This window comes from Grammomys surdaster, unplaced genomic scaffold, assembly GCF_004785775.1.
Source record: "Grammomys surdaster isolate TR1022 unplaced genomic scaffold, NIH_TR_1.0 330, whole genome shotgun sequence".
Taxonomy (NCBI): Eukaryota; Metazoa; Chordata; class Mammalia; order Rodentia; family Muridae; genus Grammomys; species Grammomys surdaster.
The window spans coordinates 3,394,152-3,412,354 of record NW_021604749.1 but is presented as its reverse complement, the minus strand read 5'-3'; positions in this window follow the sequence as shown (position 1 = coordinate 3,412,354).

Here is an 18,203-nt window from a genome sequence, read left to right as displayed (position 1 = left end):
GAAGAGAGGCAAGGATGCTGACTGGGAGAGTGTTGGCTCTTCCAGGGTTAGCCCGTGGTGGGGATGGTCTCTGGATAGGAGCACCTTAGGATAGTTTCTCAAGCAGGATGCAACCTTGCTCATCCTTTCAGTCACTTGACATGACTTCTGTGTGGTAAGTATTGATAGGGGATACAGACTTCAGGCAGTGACACAATCATCTTAACCACTCTGTCAGGTCGTAACAACAACTGCACGTCCCAGAGGAGAGGCTGGTATATATGCACACTAGGAGAATATAGTTTTCATATGCATAGAAACAGTCTGAGGCACGGATATCAAATGTAAGATTTTAAAGTCAAAGGTTGACTTAGTTAGACTAGTTTCCCTGCTCTATCTCTCATTCCTGACATTGGCTATCTCCAGTTATCTGGTCATCTCCCACTGGGATCTTCCAGTCCTTTCTCAGTTCAGTCTACCCAGCCATGGATGTTAGCGCAGTTTAGGGAGGTCTGACAGGTGCCCGTGTATTCCCCAACATTTTATTTTATACCCAACCCTCCTGGGTTCTCGAGCCTCAGATCCTGTCTTCAGAGATTCTCCTGAGATCCAGGTGGCTGTCTAGACTTGGCAGGCTCCACCTTTTCTTCTGGACACGACAGTGACTAGATGCAATGATAGTCACTGGTTTTATTGAACTGAAGTGCTACAAGGTGACATTCTATGTCCGACATTACTGATTTCCAGGGCTGACGAGATGGCTCAGTTCCTAAGTGCTTGCCCTTCAAGCCCGAGAACGAGAGTTGAATCCTCACAGCCTTCAGAGATACAGGAGTGGTGGCACGTGATTGTGTGTAATCCAAGCTCCGGAGGGGTGGAGACCTGCAGAGGCTCAGGCAGCTTAAACTAATGTGTCATTTCCAAGCCTGTGAGTGAAACCCTATTTAAAAGAAAAAAATCATAAGGGAGATGGCATCATGAGGGTTGATACCCAAGACTGACTTCTATTCTTCTATACCGCACACCTGAATACATAAGCACACAAAGCAGTATACACACATACACACACACATACACACAACCACCACTGCCACATACACACCACCACCACTGCCACCACTACCACTGCTACTACCACTGTGTGGATCTGGAGGTCAGAGGACAACTTTGTAGAGTTGGTTCTCTCTCTCCCCTTTGCAAGCACTCTCCCTACTAACCCATCTTCCCAGGCCCTCAGAGAGTTTTTAACACACAGCTGGACCCATCATTTTCAGGCAGATTGTGTGACACTGGGCAGGCCACTCCATTCTCCTTCTTCTCCACAACATCAAAGGTTAACAAGTCCATCTCTTCCATTTCTTTGGAATGTGTATTGAAAGAGCAACAGAAAAATTTTAAAGTAAAGAAATGCCTTCCTCGTTTACGATCAATCAAAAGTAACCCCAGTCAGGTTTAGGTATACTGTCAGAATGGGGGTGGGGGGGGGATATATACGCATGGAGAGAACAGAAAGGAGAATGGGAAAGTACAAAAAAGAAGGTGAACACAGAGCTGTTACCCCCAGGAATTTCTGGTGACATTCCTCACCGTAAAGTTTACTGATTGAGTCAGTAGCTCCTTGAGGTTAACCAGCAGACAGGTTCCCCCTCCCCCGCCTCTGAGCAGAGGAGGTGGGAAGCACACTGAAAAGGAAAATTTAAAAGCCACAAACACAGAGCAGAGACTATAGATACTGAACAATAAATGTCCTGGTCAAATTGCCGATGCAAGTGTCTGTATTAGGCTGCGTTTGTAGTCTGTGCGTGTTGAGTGATGGGGAGGCCTGATTGTGACCGGGAAGTCACACAACAATGAAGCCTGATGTTTTGTTTCCACTTTTCAAAGGCGCTCCTTTTTTTCCCCCTCCTGGTGATAAGGCCCAGGAAATGGTTAGTGACATGCTCGTGGGAACCTCTGGAAAAGAATGCACGGGTATCAATGGTACAGCCACAGGCCCAGGAGCAGAGCTGAGGGGTGGGGGAGCCGAAGGTTCCCAGTGTGCCCTGCAGTGGTGAGATAGCATTGAGGAGACCGCTGGAGCCCTGCGCCCCTAGTCTGGGGAGTAGGCCCCTTTATTCAGCCAGAATGGGTGGAAGGCCAGACAATGGAGCGCTATATTTGGTTTGACAACAAAGGCCTCAAGAAAGATTTGATAGTGTGGGGATGGCCGGGTAGGCGGTACAAGAATCCTGCACAATATAGGCTTTGCAAAGGTATTTAGCAAGGTCCTTTATGCCAGGAGCGTGCCGGGGTATGGATATGTCCTGATCTCTAATGGGTTTTGTCCAGGTCAGCTTCTGTTTGCTAGAGTGAAGTCCCTAGGCAGTGCTCAAAAGTGCCAGGATACGATGGTGCCGCAACAGTCAGCTACGGCAGGTGCCCTTCGTTCTCTTCATCTAGGCTCCTTCAAGCCCAGGACCCTAAATGAGGGCAAGTAAGAACAGGGTCTCTGCAGTGGTCTCACAGGCATACTAACTAGAAAGAGGCACTTACAGATGCAAATCTATTCTGAGCATATCAGTATGAAGTTTATTGAAGTGGCTTGCACACATGGAACCTAGGCAGGTATCACAATGACTGCTTGTTACAGGGCAGAGAGCTGGAGAATCTGTCAGATGCTCAGCTCAACATGCTGATAGCCTTGGAACAAGAAGGCCCAATGGTGCAGCCCCATTCCAAGGGTGAGGGTCTAGAAGCACCCTGGAGAGCCTCTGGCTCAGCTCATTTTCAGTAGCTGACAAAGTGGTATTTGCTGTCCATGATGATGAAAAAGTTAGCATGATGTTGTCAGCCTGGCCTCTTCTCTTCCTCTTGTTGCCCACCTAAAGGATGGTATGGCCCTCTTTCAGAGCAGATCTTCCCACTCAGTGTGCTCACTTAAATGCCAGTTGTGTTTTGAAACACCTTCACAGGGGTACCCAGAAGTGAGTTTTATCAACTTTCTAGATACTTCTCAATCCAGCTAAATTGACCATCAAGATTAACCTTCATTTTTAACCAGAGAGAATGCACTCAAGAGGGACCAGCCCTGCTCAATAAGGCTGGCAAGGGTCTAGAAAAGCAAGCTTCAGGGCATGGGGATGTCTGTAGACTGTAGACTGAAGGCTGTAGACTGAAGACAATCACTTCAGAAAAGCACATCCATGCAGTGCCTAGAAGTCCAGAAGAGTGTATCAGATCCCTTAGAATTAGAGTAACAGATGGTTGTGAACTTCCATTCAGCTGCTAGAAATTGATCTCAGGTCCTCTGGAAGAGCAGCTGCCGGTGTTCCTGTCACCTTGATCTTGAACTATGAAGAGAGCCACTTCAGTTGCTTATGCTGACCAGTCTGTACAACTCTGCCATGGCAGCTCTAGCTCACTGATCACTTTATTGATCCAAACACTAACATTTTTTGCATGAGATAGGCTTGAGATAGGAAAGAGATAGGCTTGTCACAATGGAGGTGCCTAGAAAGTGCTGAGTAGAAGGAATGGCAGCTCATTTTGACTTGAAATTTATACCAACCTCAAGGAGAACAGGCAAGTCACAGAGAAAGTGGTCCTGCTCCTAATTCACACCCAACTTCTATCTCAGCTTTCATTATCCATGCACTAGTTATTCTTGTTGTTGTGACCTAATAGGCAAACTCAACAGAAGGGTTTATTTGGACTCAAAGTTCAGAAGACCACAGTCTAGCATGGTGGGGTAGTCCTGGAGGTGGTAGCAAGAGGTGGCTGGTCACACTGTAAACTCATTCAGAAAGCAGAGAAACACAAATGTCTGTGTTTAGCTTGCCTTCTCTTTTGCTCTATATTATTCAGCCTGAGACTCCAGTCCATGTAATAGTGTTGTCTTCAGTGTGGAATTTTCCTCTTCAACTAAACATCTCTGGAACATCACACACGTGCTCCTAGTTGATTCTAAATATAATCAACTTAATAATGACTATTAATTACCATACCTTAATACAGGCAGTTAATAGGTTAGGATTGAGAAGTGATTAAGAAGAAAAAATTGCTCCTCTACCTAGGGTCATCTTGAAATGACTAAGTTAACACTGTCCTATCCCAACAATGTACCTGCCTGGTCACTTCTCAGTCTTCCACCCTTGGCATCTTCAACAGCCACCACTACCTTGGCAACACTTCTGGAACAGTCCATGACCTTGACCATGGTCCAAACCAGTTATGTAGTACCTAGAAGATACTTCTGAGTCTTACAAAGGGAGAGGATGTTACCAGGCAACTCTAAGTCTCTCACTAATGTTAAGAAACCTCTACATCAATCCTGATGTAATTATAGTTTTGTCTTTAAAAACACTGCACCCCTGAGCATGGGCACCAACAGACTTTCCAGAGGCCTGAGCTCACTCTTGGCCTAGCCATTAATGAAGGAGTCAAACTTTCAGTCCACTTAATCATCATGGTTGTCAGTAGCTATCTCATGTTGATCATTTCTACATGTCCATCAGCCACAGGACTGTGCTTCAAGACCAGTTCCACACACTATGGGCTGAAATTGATGACAGAGTCTGCCTTTAGTATAATCTACTGGAGGGCTGAGATAAGGCGCATGAGCCAGAAGAATAGAAGGAACACCAATAAGGTGTGTGGGGGGGGTTGTCTTGGGACAGATATCCAGCTGAGTGAACTGAATTCCCTTCTTTATTCCTTGGGATTATTCCTGGTCCTGGGATGAACCTAGGGCTGATACAGACATGTGGATCCTCAGGAAACTGTGAGGAATTTCTGCTTCTACTTGGCAAGTATCCAGCTACCGGTAGTGATGAGTGATCAGAAGGATGGAGAGCAAGTGTGTGTGCTAATGAGGGCTGGGGAATGAGCCAGGAAGCCACATAAGCAGCATCTGCCCCAGGATGCCAGCTTTAGAGTCAAGCACTGTGGGTAAAATCTACATACATTCACATCCATATGTGCACACACGCCAGCATGTAGAATATATGTTTCTGTTAGCATGGAAAGCATTCTGCTCTGTGCTGAGGCACCTGCACACAAGACTGGACAAGAGCCGCAGGCATGATATGCACACAAAGCCTGGCGTGTTTGGCATGCACAAATGCATAGAGGTTTCTAAGACTCCATCCCCTAGAAAACTTAAGTTCAGTCTAGGGCATGGAAGTTAAATCAAACTAATTACAATGTGTGAAAGTTGCCTTTCCTCTGGGTTTATATCCTCCTCGACATTTTAGAATAACTTTCCAGAACACAGGACAAATAGATGTTTTTACTCTTCAGGTCTTCCCTATTTGTCTTCAGATGAGAACCATTCTCAGTTACCTTGGAAGTCACAAAGCACCTCTCAGTAGATTACCATCATTATTGATTTGTAGGGACAAAATGACAATATAATGCAAGTTTTAAGAAAAAGCAGCAGGCTAGCAATCAGAAGATTTGATTTCTTCCAGGTATATATAGCTAGCTTCCTCTCAGATTTCTTTGTAATGGTTATGACAAGTACATTCTGAAGCTCCAAAAGAAAGAGTGCCACATTTTATTAGTAATGCTTAAGTCAGCATCAAAATACAAGAGAGAATATGCATTAATCAGAGTTGTCTAAAAATATAGAACTATAGAACACACACACACACACACACATATATATGTAATATACTAATACATATATATTAAAGGGTATGTGTGTCATTAGATTTGGTCTGGGTTGGACACTCTATCAATGGCTGTCTCACACTGGGAAGGCTAAGAACCTGTAGCTTCTCAATTCATGAGTCTGGATATCTCAGAAGTTCCTGTTTTGCCCTGAAGGCCTGGAGGATGCTGGTTTGAGTTTACATTGGAAGTCCTAAGAAGTTGTTTCTACTATTAGTGAAGGGATGCTGTAACAGTAGAATAGATGACCTTGCTAGCAAGAGTGGGAGTCTTGCTTCAAATCTTTCAACCAAGAAACTCCCTCACAGGAATGCACAGCAGCCTATGCTATTTCAGTTGATTCTAGATGTAGTTAAGGTAACAGCCAAAGTTAGAGATCATGGGGTGTGTCGGACCTGTACATTCACAATAAAATTTAAGCGTGTATTGTGATGGTCCTCATTCAGGATCCGGAGGTCTGGTAGCATGAGTGAGGACAGGGACCATGCATGTACCTCTTTTTCATCTCCCAGCTCTGCGTCAAACTTAAGAAAACCTCTGGATTGCTGACAAGGTATTTTGTGACCTATGTGAGTTTCATGGAGCCTCAGTTTATCATCTGTCTCCGATGGAGGAATGTCCTTAAGGCTCTCCAAGGCCATATAGTAAAGCCTCAACCTGTGGTCATGAACAAAGTGGCAGGGCTGCCCAGCACAGGCTCTGGTGTCCATGAAGTATCCTCTGAAACCCTGTGGAACAATGCACTTGCCTTTCAGTTACCAGGGTCATCCCGGATATTGGGTAGCATCTGTGTCCTCTAAACTCTGTGACTCAGACTGATAATGTAAGGGTGATGACTGGGCAAAAGGACTGAGGTCCCTCACCATCGTAACACTATTCAGACAAAAACAGAGAATCTAATTAGAGACGTCAAACCTGTCCTTAATGTCTGCCTCCTGATATCTCAGCTCCCTTTACATTAATCGAGACAAATTCCCAAGAGGACCAGGATTTTTAGATGTGCCAGACATTAGACATTACATCTCAGATTACTTACACCATTTAATACGTTCCACTTACCTATTAGGTAAACAATATTTGCATTTTTAAAATAAAAAGAAATCCAAAGAGGGACTAAATGGAGCAAGGAAAAGGTTGATCAAGAGTCATTGGACTACATTGGACTCATTTTTGCCATGCTACCTGATGAAGCTGTCATTGACAGAAACTCTTGCATCATTAGTCTTTACTGAAGAATATACAAGTCCCCTCCATGGTCATTTCCAATTGAGGATGAGCCCTGCCAATGAGAATCCCCCCTAGAGTGGAAGATCTGACCTTTAAAATAGTGAAGCATTTTGAGAGCTGTGCTCCATACAGTGCTCCAAACACCACCACAAGGTTTCTAAAAGAACTGGTTGTGACAAGAGAACCCACAAAAATACTTTTGGGACTGCATGGCCTGCAGTCAAATATATTGATTACTTTCCCACCTTCAGTTCACTTTCCAGTCTTATGAAAGATCTAGAGCAGAGTTCTCAACCTGTGGGGGTTGATCGACCCTTTCACAGGGTTTGCATATCAGATAGCCTACCTATCAGATATTTACATTATGATACATAACAGAGGCAAAATTACAGTTATGAAATACAAAATAATTTTATGGTCAGGGGTCGTCACAACATGAGGAACTGCATTAAAGGGTCCCAGCATTAGGAAAGTTGAGAATCACTAACCTAGAGTCTCATAACATGATACTCAAGCTATGGAAATCCAAGCCTGTTCAATATATGAAAACCCAAAGAAAACTAAAATCTAAACTATGGTCAAAACACTGTGAATGGGAGTGTGCTAATGGACTCTACTGATGCCTATATCAATATCTACCCTGTAAGGGGAGGAGGGCTGAGATGCTGTCTTCTAGACACAATATGGCTACTACACTTATAATCTCACAGTAGCTGTAGTTGCCTGCAAAACAAACCTACATAAGATCAAGCCAATAAAAGTTCCAGCAAAGACAGAATACATGGTTTCTGGGCCTCATCTTTTATTGAGAAGCCACTAGGAGTTGATAGTTGCTATGGAAAAAAGAGCCATCCTTTTGGGGGACTGTGATAACTGGTAGAATTCCAGTGCTCTAGCAGATAGCTCCAAATCTATTTACACACAGGCAACACTAGCCATACTCAGTAGGCTATTAAGATTATAAAAAGAAAAAAAAAACAGGAAGTTGGGAAGGGGTAGGTTGGGAGGTATATTGAGAGATTTAGAGGAAGGTAAACATGAGGTGGATGTGATCAGTTTTCATTGCATGCCTATATGAAATTCTCAAGAACGAATATTTTTATTGTAAAAGGTTTAAAAAAGTAATCTAGATTCACAGGGGGATAGATGTTCTATAGATAGTGTCTTCCAGAAATCACACAGATTTTTGGAATTATCAAAAATATTACAAGAAGTAAGACTATGTATATGTGACACAATAAAAATAATCAGAGCTTTCAGGAAGAAACAGAGGACATGAAAAAAATTGAGTGGAAATTTCAGAACTGAAAAATACACTTCCTGAAATGAAAAGTTCATGGAGTTGACTCAATAGCATGAAGGAAAAGGAAAATAAGGCACACAAAAGTAGTTCCATAAAAAACAAACAAACAAACAAAACTATGTTTTCTGCTCCTGTCAAGGTGGACTCTCAACACACAATCCATCCTCAGCCCTCAGTTCCAGAAGGAGGCACAATCCCAGGGAGAATAGAAAGAGGTGGGCATAACCTTGGCATAATACCCCATGTTGGGCTGCCTCCCTAGACCGCAAAGCACCCATGCCCACCCCTGCTGCAAAAGTAAACAGCATCTTTAGGGGACATCATCTATCCCCAGACTAGCCCCCTTTGCTCCCAGCACATTCCTCTGTCTTGGTCCTGGTCCTTGACTTTAAGGATGCTTCTCCTACTTTTTTTTTCCTTTATGGCTTTCATCCAGATTTTAGTCTTTATAACTAAGTAGTCAATAACTTAATATCCTCCCTTGTTTGATCTCAAATTCTCTCTAAAGACATTGGTCCATATTTTCATTGAATTTACACTCTTGGATGCATACACAGGATACATTAATCCAACAGCCCCTGGTCCAATAAACTAGTACCTCAGGGTGTGTGTGTGTGTGTGTGTTTATATGAATATATGTTTGTATATGCAAACCCACTGTAAGTATATGTTTTGAGGGTGGGTCAGGAAGATATCATATTTGTCCACGTCTAGATCTTAGCTTCTCTTTAGATGATGTATTAGATGTATGACTGGGCAAGTTATCCCCACTCTGTTCCTGTCTTTTCCTCTGTTGTCTGCATGTCTCTAGCACAGTGTGGCTTTCTATTTTTTGTTTGTTCTTATTTTGTTTTTATTTTTGTTCTTTACATACGTTGTATCCTAACCACAGTTTTTCCTACCTCTATTCCCCCACATCTATCCCTTATACCCCATCTCCCCTAGATGCACTCCTCCTAGTTTCCCTTTAAAAAAAAATAGCAGGCCTCCCAGGAATGTCAACTGAACATGGCAAAACAAATTACAGTAAGACTGGGAACAAACCGTCATATCAAGGCTGGACAAGGTGACCCAGTAGGAATAAAAGTATCCCAAGCACATGCAAAAGAGTCAGATATACCCCCACTCCCACTCTTAGGGGCCCCTCAATAATACCAAGCTATGCAAACATAACATATATGCAGAGGATCTAGCTCAGACCCATAGATGGTCTGTGATTATCACTTCAGCTTTGCAAGCCCCTATGAGACCCTAGTTGATTCTGTGGGTCATCTAACACGTCTTAAAAGCACTCATGCAATAGGTGGTTCTGTGGCTACAAACTCTACTCCTTACTCTCTCCATCCTCCATTCTCACAGCTGAGTAACAGAGTAAAGTTGAGATGGATTGTGAGATGAAGTATACCTCATAAGTTGTAGTCGGAAGTGGTCTGTGTCTCTCATATGTAGATGAGCAATCCCATAAAACTTCCTTCTCTCCTGCCACAATGATCATATTCCCAATATCAGCTGCCTAGTATCCCTGAGTCGTAACAACCAAGAGACTCAACCATCCTCTTGAAATAAATCAATCAAGAGACTCAATTGGCCTTGTGGGATGAATAACTGAGACTTAAGGATTATTTGTCACACAGTAGTTCACTAACTCAACTGTCAGAAAGATTTAGATAAGTTATGTTTAAGAAAACACCATTTGTGCGATGTGTCCACACATCCAGAACACTCAGTCAACTTCACCTTTAACCATTTACATTGCTATAACTGGTTTCAGTACGGTTTGCATGAATATAGGTGTGTGCATGTATCTGTGTATCTCTTATTGTACCAAATAACTGATTAACCTTCTGTTCTTGGCATTCAAGGAGTAAAGTGGGCTGTAGCTTTAAAGGTTCAGGACAGTTGTGGTAGAGTCTCTAGACTTACAGAAATCCCAAAGGGGTGCTCTGATCTTAGTGTCACCCACACACTTGGTAAATATGCCCCAGACATGTTAATAGGCAAGTCCTATTACCCATCTATTATCAGTGTAACTTCCCCAAAGTAGGCTAAAGCAAAAGCAGAAAGAGATGGTTCTTCTGGCCAAGGATGAGAGATGGGGAGAGACTGGGTTAGATCATCCTCCCCACAGTCTGAAAGTTGGTTGGTCTGTGGGGACCACAGAAGACCTCCAATTAATTATTACTAGAGAGCATGAAATTATAAACAAAATTCCTTATAATAAATTTTTCAAATGAGATTACATGTTTTATTTACAGTACTGGCCCATTTTGGGCTTTAACATCTAGAAACAAAAACAAGCTTTTTTTTTTTTTTTTTCAAACAGATAGGGAAAGTCCTTAATAGCCTTTCTTTCTCCGCTTCTGGGGAGTACAAGCTCTCTGTGCTGAAGAGGGCCAACCAAGCTCTGAGCTAGAAGAGTAATTCCCCCATTTGCCTTTGTTGACAGGACTTAGGCTGTGTAGATCTCTTTACTTAGACATGGGAGAAACAAAGTCTAACTGAGGCTCAGATGTTTTGCTTCTGCATTAATCATAATATTTGGCTAGAAAACAAAGCAGATCTAAAGGGTAACCTGTAAGTGAAGAAGCTTCCAGGGCTGGAGAGATGGCTCAATGGCTAGGCACACACATTGTTCTTGAAAAAGACTGGGATTTACCCAGCATCCACATTAGGCAGCTTACAGCTATCTGTAACTCTAGCTTCAGAGACTCTAGATACTTATTCTGGACTCCATAGGCACTATACTCATATATACATAAACATACACATAATCATATGATTTAAAAATGCTGATAAAAATATTAGAGACACTCCTATCAGCCAGCTTTCTATGGCCAAAAATTGGGAATCCAGCTGATAAGAATATTCTACAAAGAAAATGAACAAAGAGGAAGTGAGTTGAGTTTCCATGTCTCTTTTGCTTTTGTCTACCTGCAGCCTCATAAGGTGGTTTATGAACCTTGGAGAAGAAGTACTATACAGAAACATCCCTGTTCTCAACGTCTTGAATTTGACTTGACTCGGTGATGCCAGTTACTAAACTGTCCATATTATCTATTTGCTGATGACTGAGAATGCCTATCTGCTGGAAGAAAGAGATGAAGCATTAAGAAATCAGATAAGTACCAACTTAGGAGAAAATCCTGAAGGTAAGGTTGTTGTTTTCCGATGAGTGCTATCAACTTAAGTCAATAAGATTTTGGCCTGTGTTCTTGTAGATCCTGCATAAAGTCACTCTAAATTTGGTGACTTAAAAAGATATAAACATGTTCTGTTACAGTTACCAGTCTCTCTTTTGTTGTTGTTTTTAGTTTTTATATTGTTGTTGTTTTCTTTGTTTTGAGACAGAATTTCTCTGCATAGCCCTGACTATCCTGGAATTCACTCTGTAGCAAAATGATCTATGAGATCAAAATGTTGTAAGGGCTGTGCATCCTCCAGAGTCTCCACGAAAAAGTCTATTTCTTGCATTTTCCAGTTTCTGGCAGCTGCTAGCTCTCATTGGCTTGTGGCTGTATCATGCAAATCTCTGCTCATGACCTCTTCCATCTTTCTCTCTTTCTCCATCTTCTTTTATAAAGTTGTGATGGTGTAGGCCCATCCACATAATCCAGTTATCTCACTGTTCTGAAGTCTCTAACTAGTCACATCCGAAAAGGTACCTTTTCTATTTAAGATAACATTAACTGATTCTAGAAATGGGAGGCTGATGTTTTCAAAGACAATTACTGAGTTTATCCACAGCAGTTATAAAATAAGAGTCTAAGAACCAAGTGTGACCCAACTGTGGAATCCTTGATTTTCATCTACACAAACTTGATTTCTTTTGGGTTCAGGGTCTTGATCTTCAGAGCAGGGAACAAAACATGTGTTCCATTAAACCTGAAACTGTAAAGTGCCACCAGGTCATTTGGAGATCCTGTGCAAGTAGAGTCACAAGTAATGAATGAATGGTGAACTCAGGCATGAATGTGCCTAGATTCCAGAAGATGCACTGGACTTACCATATGGTTACCCTGTATTAGTACAGAAGGTGAATGAATACATATAGTATGAATTGTTCTATATAAGCAAGGCTACTGAAACTTCAGATTGATTGGGATGAAAGACTAAGACACAAAAATGGGCAAGTATCTCAGAGTGAGTGGCTGTATGTTTTGAAGGAAGAGGGACACTGGAATCTGTAGTAGAAGAAAGAGAGAAACGAAAAAGCACTGGAAGGTAATGAGAGTTTATTCAGCCAGGTTTCTTGTGGTAAGTGTTAAAAGTTTTGAAGACCATATAGGTCCCTTCTGCACCATATCCAGTTTCTCCACTCAGCCACATCTCTCAAATCCTTCTCCAGCCTGATGACTCTTTCAATCCACACCTTTTCCCACTTCTTCAGATCTAGCCCTGGTCCCACATCCAGTGCCCTGCTCTACTCTGGCCACATTGTTTGTCTGAAACTAATCTCTAGGCTTCTGCCAGTACTCTCCCTACATATCCCTAAGGACATAGGCCCCTCCCATGTTACATCTAACCTTTTCTTCTGCTAGATCTACCCTTATACTCAGGCTTGGATCAGGAGGTCTGTCCTATACACTGTTCAATTCCCCTCTATCTACCTGACTTCACTCCATTCAAGGCATTTCCAATGTTCTATATACGACCTACCTGCACATTCTCTCTGCTGCCCCAACCTGCTCTGTCCGCAATAAATACAGAACAGAAAAATCTGCATGCCCAGGTGTCATTGAAAAAAAAATACCAATAATATGAAACATCAAGACAATGTGTTCTCTCCAGAACCTTCCAGTCCTGTAGAAAAGTTTGCCAATGAGAGTCACCTAGGTGAATCCTAGGATGCAGAATTTAAAGGAGTTCAAAGAAGGAATGAAGCAACAGCTCAATGAAACTAAGGAGAGAGAATTTTTTTTCCAAGTCAATCTGCTCTGTTTTCTTTCTTAAAAAACTTTTTATTGATTCTTTGTGAATTTCACATCATGTATCACAATTCTACTCATCTCCTCATCCCTTCATATTTGACCTCTGCCTTGCAACCTCCCATCCAAAAATAAAACAAAACCAAAAAATATACCTCTCTGTGGAAGCTGCTATGTGTCACAATATGTCCTACAGTATACCATCTGTCCACACATCTTTATTTGCACATGTTCATTCCAATGAGTCATTGGTCTGGTTGGAAGCTTCTGGCTTCTGCTACACTATCAATACTAGGTCCTCATAGGGACCCCAGACAGATTGCCTGTTGTTGTCCTGTGTCATGGAGATCCTGCAGCTTTTGTTCTGCAGGACCAGCCCCTCCACACACTCTAGCAGTTCACAGAAGCGTTAAATATTGGTGTGAGCTGCCAGGTGGTGGTGGCGCACGCCTTTAATCCCAGCACTTGGGAGGCAGAGGCAGGAGGATTTCTGAGTTCCAGGACAGCCTGGTCTACAGAGTGAGTTCCAGGACAGCCAGGGCTACACAGAGAAACCCTGTCTCGAAAAGCCAAAAAATAATAATAATAAATAAATAAAAATATTGGTGTGAGCAAACTCTAAGCCCTGGATCTGGGCCTGGGTAGTAGTTGAGTTATTCAACCTACCAGTTCTCCTGTGCCCATGCCATCAGGGCCGAGTGTCCAGTAGCCATATCTCTCATGTGTCCACACTGTCAGGGTCAACTCTCCAGTACTGCCCTGGAAAGGGGTAGTGGCAGCTCTCCCATTCTCACATGCTCAGGGCTGGGCTGTACTGTGCTTCACCAAGGCCAGCTGTAGAATTTAATGAGAATAATGCCCAAGCAACACCCAAGAAAACACAAGCCTAAGGCTGATGAAAATAACAAAGACAATCCAGGACATGAGAACAAAATTCAATCAAGAGATAGAAACACCAAAGAGGACTCAAGCTGAAATGAAGATATAATTGAAAACCTAATAACTCAACTAGAAAGCTCGAAGGGAAGCATTAAAAGTACAATGAATCAAGCAGAAGATAGAATGTCAGGACTTAATGTAGTCTCTCTGTTCCTGGCCTGTGGATCAAGATGTGGGGCTTTCAGTCAATTGTTCCTGCCACCATTCCTTTCCCACCATGAAGGACATCTAGCCTTCTGGAACCATAAGCCAATCTCCATTTGGATGTAGTAGTTGCTTTTCTGTTGCTGAGATGAAATACTGTGACCATAAGCAACTCAAGGAAGAATTTGTTTTGGCTTACAGTTCCAGAAGGCTAGAGACATGGGAAGAAAGGTAATGACACAAACTCTCAAAGTTCTTAGTGATGTACTTCCTCCATCAAGGCTCCATGTCCTAAAAGTCCCAAACTTCCCCTAATAGTGCCACCATCTAGCAACAAGGTAGTCACATGCACAAGCCTATGGGGGACATTTCTCGTGCAAGCCACCACATTCCACCCCCTGTTCCTAATAGGCCTGTGGCCATGTTGTGAACAAAACTCATTTAGCCCAACATCAAAGGTCCTCATAATCTTTAATAGTCTCAGTGCTGTTCAACACTCCAAAGCCTTTAATCCTAGCACTTGAGAAATAGAGATCAGCCTTGGCTACATAGTGACCTCCAGGTAATCTTAAGCTATGAATTAAGTCTTAGTCTCATAAAAGAATAGAATAAAACAGAACAGAAACATCAGAGTAATGTGATTTCTTAAAGTATTTCTTATGTGTAGACACCATAAGTGATATGAGTTTAGTTACTACTTTTAGAAACCCTAGGAAATAAGTTATAAGAAGTGATGAGATACAGATTCAGAGTTGGTCCTGAACCCAGGAAACAGGGCTTCAGACCCAACATGACTTCTGCCCTCCAACCATGTGGCCTACCTACAGTGTGGATAATACTGATGAGGTTGGCGAGGACTTGCTAAATTAGGTAGCTAGTTTGATGCATTTGTTGTTGGTGGTCCTTCCACCAACAAGGTGATAGCTAAGAAAATGGTGACATGAAAGGGCACTTGGATACTGAGGCTACCTGAGTTAGATCAACTATGACATGGCCATTTTTATCCATTCATTCTATGGCTGTATATATAATGACTTTGTTTTGGTGTCTCTGTCATCATTCCATGATACCAGCTGAATTGATAAGCAGGCGGTTGCTAGAGGGATTTTTCTCAGCACCAACTTTTGAATTCCTGAGATGTGAGCTTCACTAGGCCAAACATCCAGATGGTGATTTTCCAAGAAGGTCAAGAAGCAAGGTACAGCATGGCTGGCTCTGTCCCCAACTTTTCTGCTTCTGAGGCTGACCCTTAGGAAGCATGATCAGCATCAAAGCTTTCAGGGGATGGGCAGGGACAGCCTGAAGGCTCCACATTGACCAGGCCCCATCAAAGGCACTCTTCCCAGGCTCTGCTCTATGCTGAGTCTGAGTAGATCAAAGGATTCTGCACAGAAATTGGGTTTCTGGACAGCCCCAGTTCTGATCATCAATTGTCATTTTGGCAGTGACAGCAGAGAGTCCGACATGACAAGACTGCCACAGCCAAAGCTCCCAGGGAAGACATCAGAGCAGCATCTCCAAAGGGCAGGAAGCCACTGAAGGCCCCTGTGGGCCTTGACCCCTGGTGGGAAGGGAGAAAAGAACTAGAGAGGCCTGAGAGGAAAATGTTCGGAGTAAGATCACTAGAGTAAAACTGCTGTGGGTGAGAACCTGGCTCCTGGCATTGATATTCCTGTCATTGAGCCAGAATTGACTGCTTCACCGTGGCTAGGAAGCACGTTTGGCAGGCTCTCAAACACTCATTCTCTCACATATACATGGGGTCATAAACCCAAATGCACATAACTGGATCACCTGGTCAGATACATGTGATTATAACCACATCCCTCTCATACAATTTCTCATGCAGATACACTATCTATACACACATTTTCCCTCACAGCCATCACATTTACCTAAACACATGCATGTGCACATATACACATAACCCACTATACACCTGGGACATGAACACATAAATAATTAGGCACACATGCCCTATTGTTTGCTAATTGTAAGGACTTAGATTGGGAGTCTACCAGGGGTATTGAAGAGGATGGTCCTTCTGGGCAAGAGATTTATGCAGAGAATTCTTAATGTCACAGACAAGTAGCCTAGAGAGGATTCCAAAGAGATTTTTTTTTAAAAGATATATAAGGTTTTGGAGACAAGAGGCTGTCACAGGCATATAGTTAATACGTAGTCAACAGTATGTGCTTATAGCCAGGTTGTCTGTGATTTCTGGGTAGGAGGGAAAGGCGAAAATTTGGTTAATGTGTCTAGCATATGGGATGTGTCACCTATACCCACTCCCCCACCCCCATTGGTGTTTGGTGAATTCCTTTGTGTGTACACTAAGCACATATCCTGTAGCAGCTTCTGCCATATTTTAGGGTTTTTCACCTTCAACATTCTCCTTGAAGGAAAGATTCGTGATTCAACAATAGTTTCTAAGTACAGAAATTGCCTGTAATCCACATCTAATGTCAGCCATTCTCCAAGTTCTCTGTAGAAAAATCTAACTGTGATGTCCAAAACTGTATCAAACAGGATTTATGTCAGCTCTTGGAAGGGGCTTTCTGCCAACAGCAGCTATAAAACTCTCAGCACCTTAGACTCCTGCTCATTGAGGAATATCTGGTTTCCAGAAATTTCGACCAACAGAAATATCATCCTTACTTCAGAAAATAGTTACATGTTCTGAGTCAATAAGAATTTTTACTTTTTAAAGCATAATGGCCTACCTGTAAATCAGAGGAATTGATTATAATTGGGAAGTTGAAAACACTTTAAAAAGTGATTAATATTAGAATTCCATTCAGTTTAAGATTTAACTGATGAATTTAGCTAAGAACCTTTTATAGGTCTTGGTCAAGCACCTCCTGGTTCATGATCAAAATAACAGGACTGAGAAAGCTAGGAAAAAAATTTCTTAAAGCCAGCTCAGGGTCCCCTCTTTGAGACCCATTCCTAGAGAGACAAAGGGAGCATCTGCAGAGGGGAATGGCATATGGCATCAAGTGTACCATCAGAACCTGGACTGCTGTGAGTCATGGTGGCTGACAGGTCAAGTAAGAACCTGTTTCAAAGGCAGCCCTCCTCTGTGATGATGTCTCCTCTCTGGGACAGATGTTTATAATAGAAGGCTAATGTGAATGCACAAAGGTCGGCTCTCTTGGCTCCATTGGACAGTAATAAAAGATTTTCCCAACTCCAGATTACTTAAGGATCAGCTGTAATGACCACATTAGAGTACAACTGAGAGCCCCCAATAATCCTCCTGAACCCACATTTTTTCAGATGCAGAAATTGGCCCCAGCTGACTTGGCCTATTGTAGCAGCATCTCTCACCAACACGCTCTCTTCAGGCATTCCAGTGACTCCTTATTTACCTTGCCAATCATAATATAGCATTAGCGAGTGTATTAATGGTATATCCCAAATCTCCTCGTCTCTCAACTCCATGGCTACCACTCAGTAGGAATTACATTGCCACCTGGTCCATCTCCAACAGTTTCCAACTTGGTAACCAGGTTTGTCTCTGGATCTCCACATTCTGTGTTCCACACATCAATGAAGGCAAGCTTCCCAAAACATAATTTATCCATGATATTTCTTTGCTCAGAATCTTTGGGTATCTTCCTATGTCAGTAATAACGAATCCCAAGTTCTGTGCCTGCTGCTATGTGGCCTGGCATCTCTTTGCCCTGTGATGTCATCTCTTGCCTCCTCCTCCCCAACTCATCACCCACACTGTGCCACAGCCTCTCCTGTGGTTCCTTGAACACAAAGGGCGTGCTCCAGGCTCAGGTAACTGCCAGCCTCTCTTCTTGGATACTGTGGGTGGGCTTTAAGATGAAAAGCTTCTCATCATTTTCTCATTTGAAATTTCCAAATTCAGAATGTGAGTTCTCAGATTTCTGTTCCTGCCACCATGCCTGCTGCTTGCTGCCATGTTGACCCCACCGTCCTGGACTCTAACACTCTAAACCATAAGCCCAAATAACTCCTTCATTCCATAAGTTGTCTTGATTTTGCTGTTTTGTCACAATGTAACT